At 37.7% G+C, this 20,180-nt stretch overlaps 1 protein-coding gene across 6 annotated transcripts in view; it reads left to right on the forward strand.

The window, feature by feature from the left end:
* The window catches only part of NCALD (neurocalcin delta), a 275,167-nt gene that overhangs the window by 187,601 nt on the left and 67,386 nt on the right, over positions 1-20,180 (forward strand). The window contains exon 1 of one of the 6 annotated variants that reach the window (XM_006192821.3): positions 6,659-6,814. The exons of the other annotated variants lie outside the window; for them this stretch is intronic. The gene's annotated coding sequence lies outside the window, so the exon portion shown is untranslated. Of the gene's footprint in view, positions 1-6,658; positions 6,815-20,180 lie in introns of those variants that run through there. 6 annotated transcript variants of the gene reach the window in all.

Genomic DNA, 20,180 nt, shown 5'->3' on the forward strand with positions numbered 1-20,180 from the left:
CCATTTTACTACCGAGTGCTATTCCATAGTGTGGATGTACTAAAATGTGTTCACCCATTCACTCATTGAAAGCACCTGAGCTGTTTCCAGCTGTTGGCCAGCACAAAGAGAGCTGCAATAAGCATTTGTGTACAAGCTTTTCTGTTAGCATACATCTTCATTTCTCTGAAATACCAAGAGCATAATTGCCAAGTCATACAGTATTTGCATGTTTAATTTTGTTTTTAAATTGTCAAACTGTTTTCTATAATGGCTGTACCATTTTACATTTCTACTAGCAATGTATGAGTGATTCAGTTTCTCTGCCAGTATTTGATATTGTTGCTATTTTTTATTTTAGTCATTTTGAGAGGTGTGTAGTAATATCTCATTATTGTTTTAACTTGCTTTTCCCTAATAGCTAATGATATCGGAAAATTGTTTTGTGTGCGTATTTGTTATCTGTATATATTCCTGGGGAAAATGTCTTGGGGGAAATTGGATTGTTTTACTGTTGATTTTTACTGTTAAGAAGTCTTTTGTTGCTCCTTGCAAGTGAATATAATTTTTTGTCTTGCTGCTTTTAATAATTTATCTTTGTCTTTAGTTCTCAGCAAGTTGGTCATGATGTGTGTATGTGTGATTTTCTTTGTGGTTATCCTGTTTGGGGTATATAGGGCTTCTTAAATCTGTTATTTTATATCTTTTGTAAGTTTTAGGACTCTCTCGGCCTATTGTCTTGAAATATTGCTTCTGTCCTCTCTCTCTCTCCTCTCCCCAACATGTTAGCCTTTTCATATGTCCCAAAAGTCTCTTACATTCTTTTCTGTATTTTCCATTCATTTTTTCTTCTCATACTTCAGTCTAGATATTATCTACTAATCATTCATTTCACCATTTTTCTCTTTTGCTGTATCTCCTATGCTCTTGAACCCATCTGTTGTGCTCTTAATTGCAGTTGTATGTTTCAGTTAATTTTAATATGCTCTTCTTAAGCAGATTTTATTATTCTGCTTGTGGAACTCTCCACCCTGCTGTCTATTTCCTTGAACATATTCATTATACTGTGGACCTTTGAATAACGTAGGTTTGAACTGCATGAGTCCACTTATATGTGGATTTTTTTCACTAAACATGTACTACAGTGCTACACACAGCTCTACGGTTGGTTGAATCTGTGGATGTGGATGTGCGGATACGGAGGGCCAACTGTAAAGCTATACGCAGATTTTCAACTATGTGGATAGTCGGCTTCCCTAAATTTCACATTATTCAGGGATCAACTATGGTTACTTTAAAGTCCTGTCTGATAACTGCAGAAGATGGATCTGTGATAACTACCCATGGATCTGTCTGTGGTCTATTTCTTCCTCTTGGATTTTGCTTAGTTATACCAGTTTTCTCGCACAATTAATGATTCTTGAGTGAACTGGAAGTGGCGTATGCAGAGCAGCCAAGGGTCTGTCTGACGTCATCGTCCTTTAGAGAGGGTTAATTTTCTCTGGAAAGTAGTAATAGGGGCAAATTACCTGGATCCAACTAAGTATTGTAGTGATTCTAGGATGGGTCCTGGTTTTTGTGAGGATGCATCTATTTCCCATTTTCCATTACTTCTAGGTCATAGCCTTTCAGTTATGAGACCTAAAAACTAAGGGTGTTTACAAGCTCCAGCTCCTCAGAAGATCCTGAACTCCCAAGCCTGCAAGACTGCTACACGCACCCTTCTTGTTTTTATCCTGTTTGCTACATTTTAATGCTTCACTTCTTTTTCTCTTGTCTAACACCATCTAGGAGTTGGCAAATGCTTCAAGGGCAAAATAGTTCAGAATATTGGGATCTCTTCTCTGTGCTTCCTTTTTCGTTTTTTTTTTTTAAACTAGGATCTCAATCCCCAAAGTCCTGAATGTTTTTGAGTATTTGTACCCCCATTTTTTTTTTCTCTCCAGTCTCTGAGAATGCCAAAAGCCTCACACCACTTAAGAATTAAAAAATAATAATTTGAGGAGAGAAGTAACAGATAATATGGAGAATGCTGGGGCTTGCATCATTATAGTTCCCTTTTATCTGAGATCTTGGCGCTTGAAGGTCTTGATGCCTTTGCTACTCTTTGATGCCTTCCAACCACTTTTTAAAAATCCAGCTATTATTATCTCAGTGAGAGTATTAATTTGAAGACAAAAAAAAAAAAATTCCATCATACTGGGAAATAGAAGTTACTCAAGCCTGTGTGATCCAAATATTTGCTTCAGTTAAGACTATAATAACCTTAGCATGCACAAGGTTCTGGGTTCAACCTCCATTAAATAAATCAGTAAAAAATAAATAAATAAACCTAATTGCCTCCCTCCCCCTAAAAAAAAAAAAAGACTATAATAATTTGGGCAGTTTTATTTTATTTTATTTTTACTGTTTTATTTTGCCTGTTTTCTTTGATTCAAATCTTCCTGATTAGATTTTTCTTGCCATATTACTCCTTAAGCCAAAGCTAGATTAAGATCATCAGAGTTCCCAAATGCAGAAAGGGTAAGTTGGCCTTCTCACTCTCATAAGGAATTAAAAATAAAAATAACCCTCAAGTATAAAATAACCGTTAAAAATAATTCAATTCTTTCTAAAAATACATCAAATGTAAATTATTTCCAAAAATTAGTGGAGCCAGGCTTCCTGGGTATAGATCCTGGCTCTGCATGTACTCAGTAGGCAAGTTATTCAATCTTTCTTTGCTTAAGTTTCTCTTTTTTTTTCTCGTTTTTTTTTTTTTTTTAATTGAAGTGTAGTCAGTTACAATGTGTCAATTTCTGGTGTACAGCACAATGTCCCAGTCATGCATATACATACATATATTCATCTTCATATTCTTTTTCATTAAATATTATTACAAGATATTGAATATAGTTCCCTGTGCTCTACAGAAGAAATTTGTTTTTAATCTATTTTTGTATATAGTGGCCCACATTTGCAAATCTCAGACTCCCAAATTTATCCCTTCCTACCCTGTTTCTGTTAGTAACCATAAGATTGTTTACTATGTCTGTGATTCTGTTTGTAGATAAGTTCATTAGTGTCCTCTTTTTTTAGATTTCACATATGAGTGATATCATACGGTGTTTTTTTCTTTCTCTTTCTGGTTTACTTCACTTAGAATGATGATTTCTAGGTCCATCCATGTTGCTGCAAATGGTATTATTTTATTCTTTTTATGGCTGAGTAGTATTCCATTGTATAAATACACCACAACTTCTTTATCCAGTCATCTGTTGATGGACTTTAGGTTGCTTTCATGTCTTGGCTATTGTATATAATGCTGCTATGAACATTGGAGTGCATGTATCTTTTCAAATTAGAGTTCCCTACAGATATGTGCCCAGGAGTGGGACTGCTGGATCATATGATTGTGGAAAAGAATAATACCTGTCTCATAGGGTTATTATAGTAAAGAATTTAATATATCTATAGCACTTAGAACAATGCTCCGGATGTAAGTGCTCAGTTAATGTCAGTTAATGTAAAAGATTATCCAACATCAACAGCAGTAGCTGTAAAATACACCAGCATATAACTTATGTACACACATAATAAATACTTATGATTTAGTAGAGATAAGTTTGATTTACTTGGCCAATTTACTTGAACCCATCCATTGCTAGAACATTTTGTGATAACTCAACATTTTTGTTCTTCTTTTTCCTTCTTTTGTCTTTTTGGGAGCTTGAGGGGAGGCTCTCTCTTCTCTGTTAGCAGGAAGAAAAAGGAAGCATTTCTTTCTGTTGCTCAGCATTTATTTCCCGGTAGTGGAGTCTATTTATCAAGCACTTGTGTTCTGGGCCCTGTGCTAACCACAGAGCTGTAGAGATGACTAAGATCCCGTCCTTTCCCTGAAAGTCTCTATAGACTCACCAGAGTCAGACATAAACATGAAATGACACACACAATGAGCCAGCTATTCTGTGGCAGGGTGTCAGAGTTTTAGAAAACCTTAGCTTTATAGTCCTCATAACAACCTTAAGATGTAAGCACTGAGGCTCAGAGGACTTAAGTAACTTTCCTAAATGAGATTTGAACCCAGTGCTTACAAAACATAGGTCCATGGCCTTCCCACTAATGTTAAGGTGGGGACACAGCACCACTAGCTAGCAACAGCAAAGAAAAGGTTGATTATCACTGTCTACTTATGGCCTAAGCCACCTGTTAATTTAATTGTGTGAACCCGAGTCAGGCTGCTTGTTTTGTGGCATTTACCATAAATTGCCATAAATAAATTTAGTGGCGTTTATTTCCGGCAAAGTGGTCAAACTAAGAATAGGCAGCTTTGACATTCATACGGCAAGTGAAAGCTATGGTGCAGAACTATTTTCGAATGGGTATTTTTAAATTCAATGAATCATTCTCACCTAAAAAAGTGAGTTATGATTTAAAAAAGAAAATGACACATATTCTTTTTAATGTTGTGGGCTCTGATTAGAGAAGACCTTCATGTTTTTCCTATGATATTTTCAACTACATTTGGATTAATTAGCCAAACTGGTAGAAACCTGAGCTCCAAAGAGATCGTCCTCACAATTTCAACTCTGCAGGAGGCCAGTGGCTTTCTTAGCTGTAAGAGGGACCTCTAATTCTAGGTAGTTTGCAAAGGGAAGTGACTTGATGGCATGTTGGAAGCAGGCTATAGAAAAAAGAATTACATGTATCCACTTTTCACTTTGAAGGCCAGTCCACTGATTTTAACTTATAATGAGTTTAAGCACATAAGTATACAGTAAAGTATACTTAAATCTTTAAAAAAAAAAAAAGAAAATTCAAAATAAAAAGATATTATTATTTGTTAAATTTTAAACTAATGAAAGGCCAGAATGTTTAGAACAGCTAACTCCTTGTTTCAGAGGACATCACCTACTGGCAAACCATGGTACTGCAGCTTTCTCTTTTAGATGTTGACACTGCACAGAGAGGAAGAGTTGATCAGGCAGCCATGGATCTGGAGTCAGAGAACGTGGGGCCCTGGAAGTCTAGAAGGATATGCTTTCTCTCCTCTCTTCCCACCCCTCTCATTACTATGATGTGCATTTCTGAGCAGGAAACCAGAACTATCACTGGAACCAATTACAAATTTGTGAATTGTAGCTGTTACTGAAATCTGCCACTGGCGAGACATCCTGGCCCATTTAGATAGACATTGGACTCAATGAGCTAATTGTGCTTGTGCAAACAGATAAATTCCTAGCCATCATTAATCTGAAATTAAAGGGGGAGCCTTCACTGCAGCATTACACTTCAATTTTACTTTTGCAGTGCTATAGCCAATCGCGTAAGGAAAATAACTTTTCAAATGAAAGTGTATCTTTTCTCCCAGTTGCGACTGAGACAGAAGTAAAGGAAGAGAAAGATGGACTAGGAGGAGTCTATGGCGAAACAGTTTGAACATTAGTCTTACTGTTCTAGAGCAAATCCTGACTCTAACTGAAGAAATTGCATTCTTTTACAGGGACATAAATGTAATCTGTTCAGCTGGCTTAGCTTCCACTTATATTTGGTAAAACCCCAGAGCTACCTTTTTTAAAAGAAGCCAAAATAGAAATCCTGATAACTCTAGCATGGAAAGATCCTTAGGGTTTTGAGAGCAGTCACTCCTCTGCCGCCGTTTAACCCCTTTGCCCTTTGAATGGGTAAACATTCTCTGAATGTGTTTTTTCAGAGTACCTTCCTCTGGGTTTCATTTCATTTTGTTTAATGGACTTCCTGTTAATTAAGAGGGAGAATGAACTAGGAAATAAGCACGTGTGAGGAGTTAGAAGTAAGCTAGGCTGGTCCTAAAGGAAATGAAGCTCAAGTTAGAAAACGTGCAGGACTGTCCTTTTATTCTGCTGCCCTAGACTTTCACTGAAGTGTGTGTTTGGGGACACTTACCATTTACTCCATGCTGAGCCCCAGAGGGATGTGGACAAGAGCACGTAGGGGAGGATTTGGCACCTGTATGGTGACCCCCAAAATAAAAGTCAAAAAAGGTCAAAATATAAAGTATTTTAAAGGAGTACTGTTTTGAAACTCTTTTGGTCATCATTCTTTCATAGACACTTTCCAGTGCAGGGATCCTGAATTCATGTCAGCTGATTCCCCATCCTGTTTGATGTGAGGGTCATTAGACTCTCATCTGATGCGGGGCCACCCGCCCCAAGTTTCTTCTCTTTCTTTCCATCTCAGTACATAGATGTGGATTCCTCTATCATTTTAAAAATAGCTTTTCTTCCATCTCTCCTTGAGCTTCTGTTTTTATCCATTTGCTTACAAATAGATTTAATTAGCTTAGAATACTGCCCCCAAATTTCTCAGCTTCTTTCCCTCTGTGCTACAGAGAGACACAAGCTTCATGCTGGTGACAGCGAGACCAGTGGGAACATCAGAGGGGCACGCATTTTCCTGCCAGTAACTGTAAAAGACACCAAAGCCTCAAAGAGGAAAGTTGTAGGCGCTCTTGAGTCACAACTTCAAGGGCTGAGGTTGTCGGGGAGCTGTCCGTGATGGTTGTGGGGTGAGTGTACACACACATACTCACTCACACACATTTACACACCACAGTGACAGATGACCTATTGAAATAATTTCAGAGCTGTTCTGTGGTTGCTACGACAACCAATGCTCTCTTGGCTTTCATCTGGCCATGTGACAGGGACTTTGACGTCAGCTGGAGGCAGAGTCTGTGGCTGAGTCCACACAGTCAAAGGCCTGTGAGAATCTGGTGGATGCTGGCTGCCGCTGCCGCTGCTCTTAACGCTGCTGCCGCTGCTTCCCAGGGGCTGCAGAGCATGGACTGTTAAACCTTGCCCTTCTTCTGTGCGAGGTAATTAGTTTGCTTTAGGTACAATAGCTGATGTGTTTATAGATCATTGTGGTTCTCCCCTCTCTCTTACCTCTTACAAGTTTGTCTTCATGAACAGTTATTGTTGTACCAGGAGAAAAATGTGAAGCAGCTTCTAGTTGTTAATTTGGGGCGGAATCTCTGGAATTTGGTTAAATTTGGATTAATGTTCTGTGAAGTAGGTTAAAATGTAATCGCCTTTCTTATTCAACACTTGCTAACATGACATTATTTAGAGATAGGATTTTGCAGCTTGAGCTAAATATTCCCCGTTGAATTCCAGGAATCCTCCCTTCTGTATTGTTTTGGGTTTAAAGACTCCAGCATAGTCTTGCAGTATGTTGCTAACTTTGCTTTTTTGTACACTTGCTACCCTGTTCTGAATCAGCCTAGAATAGTTTGGAATTCGGTTTCTGTCTTGTTTGCAGCATTCATAATTAGCAACAATAGGCACAGTGGGAAAGAACATTACACTTTGAAACAAAAGTTGGGGTTTTTCTGGTAAACGAAGTATTCTGCAAATACTGGGGAAAACTGTCAACAGCTTCCTGTTTAGAGAAAATAATCTGGAATATGCCAAAGAATCTGGGGTGGAACCTCTTACATGTGTGCATGCAGTTGCTTTTTGGTTGTTAGAGCGAAGTGCATATTTTCAGCATCTTCCTCTGAAAATTCAGTTGTGAAGAGAATAGCATTGGATGGTCTTCACTGAGGAGTCATGTAAGCTGGTTTTTATATTTAAAGATTGAAATAATGACCTAGAGAAGAAAACAATAGCCTTAAAACCAAATTATCATTGGTAGATCTACTTTAATTCAAACACGGATATGAATAGTCACTAAAAATTGCTCCAGATCTCAAATGAGTAATTTGATAACTGATTAGTAGAGCCTTTCATCTCGATTTCTATAACACTATGCACTGCAAATTGGGTGTGGTGTTTTGCATTGTTGTAGTTTCTTTCCTTGTCAAGTTTAGTGATTTTGAATTTTCTATCATTGCACACAAGTTGGATCATTTTTATAGCTTGTAATTCAAAGAAAACCTCTGGTATTGAAGTTAATTGGAGCCTAGATTTATAACCAGGTGTCTGAATCTTACAAATTTAATTGGAAAAAAAGGTACATTTTAGAGCAGCACATGTAATATACCTGTTATTTTGATGAATAGAAAATAATGGTTTAACTATGTATATGAAGAATACACATTTTATGGTATATGAGTTAAGTATCAGCTTAATGCCAGAATACATTGTTCTGATAGCCTTTATTTTACTTTTGGAGATGGGGATTTTGAACAGTGTTTAGCTTCAGTAACAAGTGAATAATTGTGAGTACATCAATAATTTCTCAATAGTTTTCACTGAGTGAATATTCATTTGACTTGCTGCCATTTGATATGTCTATTTTTGGCCAGAGTCTCCATGGAGGATTTTCCAAAAAGTCTAATGTACTTATACTCAAGGAACATCCACTGAGGCATTATCTCGTCATTCAATTTATCTCATAATTATAATAACTCAGAGGCCATATTCTTAAGCCTCCTAGAACTATGTTAATTGATTTACAGCATTTCAACTGAGCATAAGTAGGACCAACAGCCAGAAGCACTGTCATTTAAAAGCAGTGTCTTTGATGGAGTACTTTGTTGTTTCTTTTTCTCAAAATAAGGAATTATCATTATAGTTTTTCCAGGTAGCAGAGATTTTCTTGATGCTCTCTCTATGGTGTTTTAAATTAAAGTTATAAAATGATTGTATTCAATGCTCTAATGAAACAGACTGGACTTCAGCAAACAACTCAGTGTTGATTGGCAAAATGTTAATGATAAAGTTTATCATGAGAAGAAAACAACCTATGCTGTGACAGCAGAGATACTCTGGAATCTACAGGTCTTTTCTTATGGCAAAATAAGGGGAGGAAAGACGCTTATTAGAGTCATCCATTTACAGCAATGAGACTGTGTTGACTTCAAGGTCAAGTTTGTTTCAACTTCAAAAGATATTAGCAAAGAATGAGTTACTCTAGAAACCTGGATGTTGCATTATTAAATGCTTTATGTACAGTTTCAGGGATTTTTAATGTTTTGGGTGTCACGGAGCTCTTTGGCAGGCTGTTGATGCCTATAGGTTCTTCTTAGAATGATGTTTTTAAATGTGTGATAAAGTATGCAGGATTACAAAGGAAACCACTTTTATTGAAATACATTAACCAAATTTTAAAAAATTATGGTATGTATGTTAATAATTCATTATTACATAAAATAAAATTAACAGCAGTTGTAATAACTACCATAATTTTGAAGTAGTGACGAGCATGGAAGATATTTCGAGATGGCTGCGATGACTGTGATGTGATGTAGAATATCTGTGATTTCTCTGGGCAACAAAGTCACAGGTACTGTGGTTTGTGGCCTCATTTTAATTGAAAGATACTAAATTTTAGTTTGAGGTTAGTGAAACTAAAGATGTAAAATTTTTCTCGTCCAAGTTCCCCGATCCTGTGAATTCTGTCCACTCCTGAGTTAAATGATATGTAAGCTGGTGATGCTAAAAGGCTTGGGACTGCACTGGACAAAATCCACACCACTGCTTCCACATTCAGTTCTTCTACCTCTGATTTGTTTTCTCTGTATGTGTGAATTTCACAGTATTCTCTCTTTAATTTCTGTGTGAAAAGGGATGATTTATCCACATAGCTAGCAAACTGTAACTTTGTTTTATTTTCCTTCTTGAAATTCATAAGTAGTCTTGTGTCCTTGGACTGAGAAACTCATACTTGGTTAGATAGGGGTTAAGAGGAAAAACTCTAGTGTTAATGCAAGTTATGCAAGTTAAAACCATGGACCGTAGAAGTAAGACTATAGCTATTTACAAAGGGACCTTTATCCCTTTGTAAAGAAAATAAGCTTGTACTTAGATGAAGAATGCAGGATGTTATATGAGATCATAGCTGAAGGAATATTCTAGACGGTACTTTGTGTGCTCACAGCAATTGAAATGAGCATTAAAAAACTTACATAACTTTTCATTTTAAGGTAAAGCACATACATGTGTAAATTGATCAGTTATAATGTAGATTCCAGTTACTCTGAATAGAGCCTGCTGGTTCACCTGTCAGAGGTCCCTAGAACAGGACACATTCAGAACGAAATGGGGGAGCGGAGACATTTCCCAAGTAATCTGAATGCAGAATCCTATTTGACTTCCTGGATATTCAAGACCAATACAGGGGATATTAATATTATTGTTTTCTGATTTACACGAGAGTTGTCTCATTCCCAATGTCATTCTCAATTTGCAGAAGATATTGCCTAATTTTCCTCTCCATCTAAGTAGGTACTCTGCAGTCAGTTAGCAGATATCAGGTATCACTGCCATACCAGCCCTGCATTTAGTCCTAGCCACCCTTTCTATTACATCAGCACCCACCATCACAGCATAGGAAAATTGGAGCTATGACATTATGCACAAGCTGGTGTTTAAACACAATCCAAATCCCTAACATTTGAAATGGAAGCTTAGCTATTTTTCTTCATGTGTTCTTGGGGGAATTACGAAAGAGGATTTTCTCAAACATTTCTTATTCTTTGGACTAGAAAAGAACACCTGCTTTGGGGGCTTTGAGTCTCTGTGGCAACTTGATAAAGAAACTTGGAAAAAGTCAAAAATCTCTGATTCCAGGCAGTACTGTTTGCTTCTTTGATGGCAGGTGTTGAAATCTGAAGTTCAGAAAGGAATGTGCCATTATTTTTTTACGAAATCAACTGTTATTTAAATGGTGCCCTGTGATAGAAATCCAACTAGAAATAGCATTCCAAAATACAGTATTTTTAATTGTTTCCAGAAGTGAGGCCATTAAAAGTTAGTGCTCATTAAGACTTTGATTAAAAATTATATGATAAATATTTAAATTCACTGGAGCCATGTACTCCAAACTAAAAACCGTCTGTTCTTTTTATCTCTGCAGTGAAATTCAGGGTTTGGGGTACATATTTCTATAAATGCCTTTAATTAGAGACATAGCATCCCTTTAAATTTTAGTTTACACCAATGTAAAACATAGTATACTTACATCACATTAAAGTTCTACATTTGATTTTCAAGGAAGAAATCTGTAGTCTAAAAGATACCACAGCTGCTACCTGTCCTAATGGGAGAATTTTCCCTATTTTCTGAATTCTGTCCCAGTGTGTACAGGAGGACCAAAGGCTGCATATTGCTTTTATGCAAGGATGAATTTTTTAAGAATGATTCTAGAATTTCTTTACTTCTATGAGTTCTAAGCCTTCCCATTAGAGGTAAATGTCAAGAAAAGCGTTGTCTTCTTTAGCTGACTCCCACAGATTTCATATGATTCATACAACTAAATCCACAATCAATTTTGTGACGACCATATTTACAACATCCTTGGAGATAAATTAAAAAATAGCATCCCACAAAAGCTAGCTGAGCCTAAGCATTCCTGCTTCTGCTGTGGATCAGGCGCAGCGTGAGGCAGCGTCACTCCGTCAGCAAGCATTATTAAGTGGCTGCTGCATCCACAGTACTGTAGTAGGCATTTTGGATTCCCTCATGATGTCCTTGAGTGATAAAATGCCACTGGCATAAAGAGCCCGAGTTACTTTATAGACTTCCAGCTTTTGTTTGCTTTTGTTCAAACATCTGGTCTTTCATGCATTCAGTAAAATTTGAGCACCTACTGTGTGCCAGGCGGTACACTAGATACTAGGGATGCTGTGGTGGTGAACAAGACAGACAAGATCCCTGCCATCGTGGGACTTTCAGTCTAACTATCCAGGGGACCTGCCCAGAGACCTAAGTGTAACAGCAACCAAGGATTTTTTTCTCTTACAGCCGTGCTGGCCAGTGTAGTCAAAAAGAGAATCTTCTCTATAAGGGAAAAAAAAATCAAAATGAAAGAGGCAAGTAAATAACCTGAGAACCCATTAGATTTTACACCAGAGTGAAAACTTGAAAGAGGCATTCTTCAGCTGGTGAACAGCTAGCCTAATCCATTCATATCAGTGTCAAGGGTTCCAGATCAGTACGCCCAGCCCTATTTCCAAAGGCTCTCTGTCCTCTAGTTCAGAAGACATATGGGACTAGTAGGGACTGACCTAGAGGATAATTTTCCTTTATGCATATACCCTGCCTTGTGCAAATGATGAGAGCTATTTCATCTTATGAAAGGAATCCTTAAGTTAGTTGTGCCCAAGAATACCGACCCCATCTTCCCTATTTGAACCCAGTCAAGATAGGTTCACTGCCCTGTTAAATAGCCCCAGGCCCCAGTGGCATAATACAGTGCTGTTCATTTTTCACTCACGCCCAAATCAGATTTGGGAAAAGGGCTCTTCTCCGCACAATAATCCAAGGTTCAGGCCCTTCCATCTACTTAGACTGATCTGGGGACAAATTCTGTCTCTATCACTTGCAGGTGTCACTTTGGGCAAGTTACCAAAGTCATGGCTTTCTTACCTGGATAGTATTAGTACCTACCTCATACATTTTTAAGTCAGCTTACTTGGCAGGTATTAAACTGTTATCATTAATTTTCTGCTTCTGGTAGTGCTGCCACCACCACCATCTCCCCAGGAACCAGGAAGTACCACGGCCATAGTCAGAGGGGATGTGTCCCTAGTGTCATGATGACAGCTAACACTTAGGGAGCTAGATAGTCTTCTAGGCTCCTTTCAAAATAACTATTTTTTTCTTCACAGCATCCCAATTTTATAAATGAGGAAACTAAGCAACAGAGAGCTTGAGCAAATTGCCCCACACCACCCAAGTGTATAATGGAGCTCTGTGTACTGAGATCTGGACTCTATGCTGTATAAGCTTTTAAGCTGGTACATTTGCACTTTCCCTAGAAGTAATATGTTGTGGCAGATTGTATCGCTAAAAGCCTTCTAGGATATTGCTACTCTCCCTCAAGAGAAGTATTGCCTTCCCCTGGAACCCCCGTGGACTTGTGATTGGTCCCACTGAGAGAGCACAGTGGAAACAATGCAATGCGACTTCCAAGGTTGGATTACAAGACGAATACAGTTTCTTTTTCTCTCAGCTGTCCTTTCTTTCTCTTACATGTGACATTTGACCCTGGAAACCAGCTGCCATGTTATGAGGAAGCTTAGACCATAGAGAGAGGCTGCATGTAGGTTTCAGTCAACACCTCCGCTAAGATCTCAGCCAACAGCCAGCATTAACTGCCAGATATGTGAGTGGGCAAGCCTTCAGAGCATCCCGGGCCCCAGCCCTTGGGTCCCCCTCACCCCTCCTGACGCCAGGGGAACCGGAGATGAGCTATCCCTGGTGAGCACTCTTCTAAACTGCAGGTTCATTTATAAGATAAAAACTATTGTTGTTCTAGCTTCATAAGTTTGGGAATTATTTCTTAGGCAACCAGAGTAAGTGGAATGTATGGGGTAGTTAGAAATGACTGAAATACCTGTGTAGAGGACTGAACTTTAGAGACATATAGATTAAGTAGGTTTTGGGGATTTGGCATGGGTAGCTAACCTAGTTAAAATAATTTCTGGGGGAAATTATATTTCAGTTACCAATTAAATTTAAAGTGGACTTTAGGTACCCATCCTGTTCATAAACTTAGAAGAGTGTCCCTACATTTTCTATTGCTGGTTCTAGAGGAGGATTCGGGCTACACTGAGACTGGATTGTGTGCATTAGTAAAGTCTCCCTCATTGCTCCCTCCTGGCTGGGACCCTCTCTGTAGGAGAGTCCCACGTGGACAGCAGTTCTGCCATTTTCCCTTCGTCACCGCTTAGTCCTCCTTATCTGTTTTTATCTCTCTTTCTCACAGCTACTCTTGTCTAATTTGCTGCCGAGTTTTCTATTGTTAGACCCTGCTGTCTCGACACTCTCTTTTGGCCCATTTCCAATGCTTCTAAGCCTGTTTTTCTCCTCCAGTGGTTTATAGTAAAGCTGGGGATTTCCTCTTGGCCAGGTAAGATTTAGCTCATTCAGCAAAGTCTTTTTTTTCTCTTGATAAAGCTGCCAAAATGGCATGCATCCACTGGCTTGCGGCTGCATGTGTTGGTCAAACCTAGTACTGGAAATGCTCAGAAATGTATTTCTTATGTCCTGACTCAAAGAGGCATCTCTGTGTCTTCTACTAGAGAGAAATGAACACCCCTGACCCTCTTCTCACTCACTTAAACATCATCCCATTCTGAGGCTCTGTCCATCTTCCCTTTAGAAGGCTAATTGGTTTGTTCACTCTTGATGTATGCATTCAACATTTATTAGCCCCATATAGTGGGCCCTCTTGTTGAGCACCTATGAAAAAATTTTGTGTCTAAGGACTGGTAAGGTTCCTCTAATTGCCTCTAATTTGCTTACCACTGACAGCAGACAGATGTGGTCCAGTCAACCCAACCGTTTCAATGACCAGCACATGTCCCACCTCACTCAAGATGCCTCAGCGAAGCAGGATACTACAAGGGTAACATAGGACCCGCCACTCTTTGAAAGGGTTACAGTCCAGTTGAAGAGGCCAGACAGCATATGCAACTAAGGTCCAGAGCTATGTCTTCCATGTTGGTCACAACTTCTCCTAGTGCCTAGTGTAGTGCTGGACACACAGTAACCACTCGTTAAATCTCTGGTAGGTGATTAATGAGTAGATTAACTCTAGAAGGATCTATGGCTTTGAGATGACTTCAGAGAGGAAGTGAACTTTGAATTAGGCCTCAAAGGATGGAGAATATTTGGCATGACCTGGAAGCGAAAGGATTGCCCATGAGTAAGAAACATCATAAGTACATCCCGGTAGCAGAAATAGACTCACCCGTCTGGAATCAGGAAAATGGCTGGGGAAAGAAAAGACATACAGTCCACAGGTGGGTATGTAGAGGACGTAGAATTATCAGTGTAAAACAAGCTGGATTTGACCTGATAGACGGCAGGAAGCTAGGGACAGGCAGGGCGCGGGTAAGTGATATCTGTGTCAAGGGGTGTGATAATATTTTAATATCCATGCTTCCTTTTGCTTTAGACAACTTATTTTAATTATGAATATGTATTAAGTATTTCCTTTTTTTCTGTTTTTCTCATAGAAAAGTTCTAACTTTGTGAATTTTAAAAAAATGTGAATTCTTCTTTGCCTTCAATACTGTGTAAGTGGCTCTTTTAACTTTAGCTGGGTGATATATGTAGGGAGAACTATGTCAACTTCATAGTTTAAAAAATATAATCTGCTATTTAGCAAAGTCACATTCACATAAAACTCAAACCAACTGAAAATTCAAACCTCCATAACATTTTCTATAGAACTATACTATGGTGATAATTGTTATTCATTTGTATATTCAATTGTATATACATAATGAAACCCCTGGGACATCACACCATTATTCTGATAAATCTGTTGATTAAGTCATCAATTAAAGATTTAATTATGTTCAGTGAAGTTTTAGTTTTAAGTTGTTAGTACATTTCATATCTGAAGTCTTTGAAAACTGGCTGTCAATTATACGTGTTTGGCAACTGTCAGGATGTTCTTAAAGCATACCATTCTCAAGAAAAATACTGTCAATTATACACGCAAAAGTGTGTATATTTATGTACAGTATAAAGAATATTAGAAAATGTATGTCATAAAAATAAAACAAATAATATTTGTTAATTGTTCTTGTGAAGTGGAAGTCCGCACACTGACATTGATGGTGCCTTCACCACAGCGCCATGCAGGCTAGCACTGTATCTAAAGTCCACTGCCTCGTGGAAATTGAATCTGTGATGTACTTTTAAAATTTCTAATCACATAAAGATTTTAAGCCAGTTGAGGACAGAGAGTACATTATCTCAGTCTGTAATGGAGAGTAAAAAGTATGCGTTACACTTGCAGACTATCACTCGCCTTTGCTGCTGGCAGATGTGGATGTTTGGAGATCATTTCTGTTTCCTGAGCCATCGCCCACTCATGCTTGTAACCTCCTGGCCATTCAGCAGTGACCCTCCGTGAGCCAGAGCTCTTTTACAGGGCCAGCTGCTGGGGGCTGTTAAGGCAAACCATCCACTCTCAGGGGAGCTTTCTTAATAAGGAACTTGAACAGAAATTTAAGTGGAAATTATAGGTTTCATGACATTTTTTTCTGGCGTATCATAAAAATGCTTTCACAAAATGCAAGCCACTTAAGATGGAACCTCTGGTCCAAATTCTACTTTGTAAAAGTAATTGTCATTATATATGCTCTGGTCACTTCTAAACATTTTGACCAACTTCCAGTTTTAAAAGCCCAATCCATTGATCTTTGGAAAAAATTATCTTCCTCCTCTGGCCCTCTAAACAGCCTAGGGATTAATACCAAGCCTGACCAAGAGGCCTGACTGCTTCATCGGTGTCCTCGTCAGGAGGATTGCTTTCTTACAGGCACAAACTTCGTTATGCTATAGGACGACAAAAAGATACTGAGTCAGGGATACTATAAAAAAAGAAAAGGTCTCACTGAAATCATGTTAAATCATGTCTAGATTTAATTGTGGTAAAATATACATAACATAAAATTAACCATTTTAACCATTTTTAAGTGTACAATTCAGTGGCGTTAAGTGCATTCACGTTCTTGTGCAACCATCACTACCATCCACCTCCAGAACTTTTTCATCTTCCCAAAGTGAGACTCTGTATCCATCACACGCTAACTCCACATTCTCTCCTCCCCTCCCAGGCCCTGTAACTGTCATTCTACTTTCTTTTGACAGGGACATTTTAAGGAAATTTAAAACCTACTGTTCCTCTTTGTCTTGCTTAAAGTCTTCAATTAATAAAGTCCCTGTTAAAAGTCCCAAAATAATTGGAAATTTCTTAGGTTTACACAGTGGGCAATGTTTACACAGCGTTCCATGATGTAGAGATTTCAGATATACAACAGAGGTGATGGCTTGAAACATGTGTTCCAAACCACCTACTTAAATCGTATTCAATACAATTTTTATATAATTACTCAGCTTGCCACCTTGCTTGTCAAAAAAAAGCCATGGAACCTGAGAATTTCTGGTCCTAGTAACACACTCAAATAGTCTTGTATAGTTACTTGTATTCCAAGTAACTTAAGTATAGAATCAATGTATGTTTATGATAGAACATATGGAAAATACAGAAGAATGTAAGGAAGAAAATAAACCTAACTTTTAATATTCTACTGCCTAAAGTAACCACAATTAATAGCTTAAAATTAAAAAGCGGTATATTTTAAGTTTATAGTTCATCTTACTTTACTTCAGCAGAAGAAAAAGAACTCTGAAATGAACCTGAGCATTTGAACTTCAGGTATCTGTGTCTTTAAAGCAGAAATTAATGGTTTTTAACTAAACTGAATTGCCAATTAAAAATTGAAATTCAATCAAACATTAAGAGATTGGGGAATTAATGTTTCTTAAAAACGAATTGCTTCTTAATGGGTATAGCTTTGTATTTTCAATTAGTAGAGCTTAGTTAGCTATCTTATGGAGATCAGCAAAGACCAAGAATAATCAAACAAAACTACCTTGGGGAAATAAAAGGTTTTTAACCAGAGATTGCCTTAGAAATATTCTCCTGGGGAAAAAAAAGTAGATAAAAAGGATAATCTGTAAGGAACATAGTCCATAAAGTCACAAACCACTTTCAAAAGGAAAAATAAACCATACAATAGGGAAGCAGTTGTTTTACCCAGGGCCCTGGAACTCACGGAGAATTTAGAGGCATTCACCATGTTAACTGACCCTCTCCTTTGCCATAGAGGGTTAACTTCATTTGCTTCAGACACCAGTGGTTTCTATATCCCTTTAATTGTTCAGATACAACCTGTATTTTAGTTTGCTTCATATTTAGACCATGATTTCCTTTCATGATTTATCTTTCTAGAGTTCCTAATTATCTTTTCCTTCTCTAGTTGACCTGGAGAACCATGAATCTTCAGTACATACATGGCATGTTTTAGTTTATTTCTTGGTTCTTAAGCATCCAGTTGGGTCATGATAATCTTTTGTTCTGTTGAAGGTGTTCTTCACCAAGCACTCTGTCCTGCGATTCTCATTTGGACTAAATACACGCTGTTCCACTAGGCTTTCTTTTCATCTGAACTACATTATTTCCATTGTTTCCAGGTCTGCCTATTTCTTGGATTCATTTTCAATTTTGCTAGTGTATGTTTTTAAATTATTTTTTTCAAAATGTAAGAAGAAGGGCTAAGTCCTGATACATCTTCATTTTGCCTTCAAAATTGAAAAACAGAGGTAGGGTAGGTAATTCATAAGCTTAGTCTGCCATCTTTTTTTTTTTTTTTTTTAACATTTTTTGATTTATAATCATTTTACAATGTTGTGTCAAATTCCAGTGTTCAGCACAATTTTTCAGTTATTCATGGACATATACACACTCATTGTCACATTTTTTTCTCTGTGAGTTATCATAACATTTTGTGTATATTTCCCTGTGCTATACAGTGTAGTCTATTCTACAATTTTGAAATCCCAGTCTATCCCTTCCCACCCTCCACCCCCCTGGTAATCACAAGTCTGTATTCTCTGTCTGTGAGTCTATTTCTGTCCTTTATTTACGCTTTGTTTTTGTTTGTTTGTTTGTTTTTGTTTTTGTTTTTTAGATTCCACATATGAGCAATCTCATATGGTATTTTTCTTTCTCTTTCTGGCTTACTTCACTTAGAATGACATTCTCCAGGAGCATCCATGTTGCTGCAAATGGCACTATGTTGTCAGTTTTTATGGCTGAGTAGTATTCCATTGTATAAATATACCACCTCTTCTTTATCCAGTCACCTGTTGATGGACATTTAGGCTGTTTCCATGTTTTGGCTATTGTAAATAGTGCTGCTATGAACATTGGGGTGCAGGTGTCATCCTGAAGTAGATTTCCTTCTGGATACAAGCCCAGGAGTCCAGGAGTGGGATTCCTGGGTCATATGGTAAGTCTATTCCTAGTCTTTTGAGGAATCTCCACACTGTTTTCCATAGTGGCTGCACCAAACTGCATTCCCACCAGCAGTGTAGGAGGGTTCCCCTTTCTCCACAGCCTCTCCAGCATTTGTCATTTGTGGATTTTTGAATGATGGCCATTCTGACTGGTGTGAGGTGATACCTCATTGTAGTTTTGATTTGCATTTCTCTGATAATTAGTGATATTGAGCATTTTTTCATGTGCTTTTTGATCATTTGTATGTCTTCCTTGGAGAATTGCTTGTTTAGGTCTTCTGCCCATTTTTGGATTGGGTTGTTTATTTTTTTCTTACTGAGTCGTATGAGCTGCTTATATATTCTGGAGATCAAGCCTTTGTCGGTTTCACTTGCAAAAATTTTCTCCCATTCCGTAGGTTTTCTTCTTGTTTTATTTCTGGTTTCCTTTGCTGTGCAGAAGCTTGTAAGTTTCATTAGGTCCCATTTGTTTATTCTTGCTTTTATTTCTTCTAGGAGATAATTTTTTAAATGTATGTCAGATAATGTTTTGCCTATGTTTTCCTCTAGGAGGTTTATTGTATCTTGTCTTATGTTTAAGTCTTTAATCCATTTTGAGTTGATTTTTGTATATGGTGTAAGGGAGTGTTCTAGCTTCATTGTTTTACATGCTGCTGTCCAGTTTTCCCAACACCATTTGCTGAAGAGACTGTCTTTATTCCAATGTATATTCTTGCCTCCTTTGTCAAAGATGAGTTGACCAAAAGTTTGTGGGTTCATTTCTGGGCTCTCTATTCTGTTCCATTGGTCTATATGTCTGTTTTGGTACCAATACCATGCTGTCTTGATGACTGTAGCTCTATAGTATTGTCTGAAGTCTGGGAGAGTTATTCCTCCAGCCTCTTTCTTTCTCTTCAGTAATGCTTTGGCAATTCTAGGTCTTTGATGGTTCCATATGAATTTTATTATGATTTTTTCTAGTTCTGTGAAATATGTCCTGGGTAATTGGAAAGGGATTGCATTAAATCTGTAGATTGCCTTGGGCAGTGTGACCATTTTAACAATATTGATTCTTCCAATCCAAGAGCATGGAAAATCTTTCCATTTTTTAAAGTCTTCTTTAATTTCCTTCATCAATGGTTTATAGTTTTCTGTGTATAATTCTTTCACCTCCTTGGTTAGATTTATTCCCAGATATTTTATTACTTTGGGTGCTATTTTAAAGGGGATTGTTTCTTTACTTTCTTCTTCTGTTGATTTATCGTTAGTGTAAAGAAATGCAACTGATTTTTGAACGTTAATTTTGTAACCTGCTACCTTGCTGAATTCTTCAATCAGCTCTAGTAGCTTTTGTTGTGGACCTTTTAGGGTTTTCTACATATAGTAACATGTCATCAGCATATAATGACACTTTTACCTCTTCTTTTCCAATTT

The sequence above is a fragment of the Camelus ferus genome, chromosome 25 (assembly GCF_009834535.1).
Source record: "Camelus ferus isolate YT-003-E chromosome 25, BCGSAC_Cfer_1.0, whole genome shotgun sequence".
Classification (NCBI taxonomy): Eukaryota; Metazoa; Chordata; class Mammalia; order Artiodactyla; family Camelidae; genus Camelus; species Camelus ferus.